This window comes from Nematolebias whitei, chromosome 12, assembly GCF_014905685.2.
Source record: "Nematolebias whitei isolate Nwh7 chromosome 12, NemWhi1, whole genome shotgun sequence".
Taxonomy (NCBI): Eukaryota; Metazoa; Chordata; class Actinopteri; order Cyprinodontiformes; family Rivulidae; genus Nematolebias; species Nematolebias whitei.
Genome location: NC_056509.1, coordinates 16,671,718 through 16,673,615, shown reverse-complemented (window position 1 = coordinate 16,673,615; position 1,898 = coordinate 16,671,718). Strand labels below are relative to the sequence as shown.

General features: G+C 46.8%; 1 protein-coding gene across 2 annotated transcripts in view; it reads left to right on the top strand.

Annotated features, from left to right (window-relative positions):
• Positions 1 to 1,898, top strand: part of gopc (golgi-associated PDZ and coiled-coil motif containing) — a 26,130-nt gene that overhangs the window by 23,336 nt on the left and 896 nt on the right. The window lies entirely within an intron of this gene.

Below are 1,898 nucleotides of genomic sequence, written 5' to 3'. Positions count from 1 at the left end.
GTCAGGAAGCTGAGTTAGTGTGTGCAGGGTGGCAGAAGTGGGAGAGGGGGCTGAGGGGGGGCAGGCAGAGAGTTCAGCATCCTCACGGCCTGATGGACGGAGCTGTTCCACAGTCTGCTGGTCCTAGAACTGAGGCTACGCAGTCTCCGCCCTAATGGCAGCAGGTTGAAGAAGCAGTGTAGCGGGTGGTCAAGATCTCCCACCCAGCAGAGGGCTTTACTTCTGAGGCGAGAGCTGTGGAGGTCCTGAAGGCAGGGGAGAGAGGTGCCAATGATCTTCTCAGCTGTCCTCACGATCCGCTGGAGGGATTTGCGGCAGGATGCTGTGCAGGCCCCGTACCACACAGTGGAGCAGCTCATCAGGATGCTCTCGATGGCCCCCCTGTAGAAGGTTGTCATGATGGGGGTGGGGGCTCTCGCTCTTCTCAGCTTGCGGAGGAAGTAGAGCCGTTGGTGAGCCTTTTTGGCCACTGCTGCTGTGTTGATGGTCCAGGAGAGGTCCTCAGAGATGTGCACACCCAGGAACTTGGTGCTGCTCACCCTTTCCACAACAACACCGTTGATGGATAGTGGAGCATGTTTTGTCTGAGTTCTCCTGAAGTCCACAACAATCTCCTTGGTCTTCTCTGTGTTCAGCAAGAGATTGTTGCGTTTGCACCAGGAGACCAGCCGGCTCACCTCGCTCCTGTAGAGTGACTCATCGTTGTTGCTGATGAGGCCTACCACAGTCGTGTCGTCCGCAAACTTGATGAAGAGGTTGGAGGGGTGTGATGGAGAGCAGTCGTAGGTTAGTAGAGTGAACAGAAGGGGGCTCAGCACACATCCTTGTGGGGCCCCCGAAAAATCCAAAGAAATCCAAAAAAACAAGAGCAAACTTGTGTTTCAAAAGTACTGTAACTTTCTTTTAAAGCATCAAAGTTCATGCTCAATCATCCAGGTACAAAATACAATAATGGTCAGTCAGGTCATCTGGGCAGTTTCTTTTTTGTGGAAAGATGTTTCGCCCTCTATTCGGAGGGCTTCATCAGTCACCAGCAAAACCAGCAAACTAGTTGGTCCAGTAAAGGAGTGTGCTGCTTAGTGGGGAAAACCGTTTACTTGGGACTCCTCAGACTGATGAAGCCCTACGGAAGTGTGTGTGCTTAGTGTGTTTATAGTTGACCTTTTTCTTAGTTCATATCTTAGATCTTATTACTGTTTTCTTTTACACACATTTTAATACTTTTGTTGGATGTAACTGGGACCCTGTGGACACAATTTCATTCCACCACATGCACCACATGTGGTGTGAATGAAAAATAATCTTGAATCTTTGAATCCTTGAATGAACTTTGATGCTTTAAAAGAAAGTTACAGTACTTTTGAAACACAAGTGCCACCTTGTTCTTTTGGATTTTAAATGGTGAGAAAATTCATGATTTATTATCATGCAGAAATATACTGAGAAAACGTATGATACGTGGTGCTGCTTTGACAAATACTCTGGAAGTATATCTAAAATATTATAACGGTGTTCAGACCAAGCTCGTTAGACCGGTAATTTGTTGACAGTCTCTAAGAGAACCATCGCTCCTCAGAGGGACAGACTGACATCAGACTGCCTGCGTCGGCTCGAACGAGGAAGCCACCGCTGAATCCACGGAGCATGAATGTGAAATATCCAACGTAAAATTAATTTTACTGCTGCAGCACACACTGGATATCCTTATATTTAAGGCTGATTTCAAAACAAAACTCCATGAACCTCAAATACGGGTGTCTGTTCCATTGTTGCTGTGGTCTGTGAGAACAAAAAAGGTTAAATCATCTGGACCAGTTTCTTTGAGGGAGGAACTTTTGTTGTTTGTGAGGTAACGTTACATACAGTACAGTACTGTGAGGTAACGTTACATACAGTAC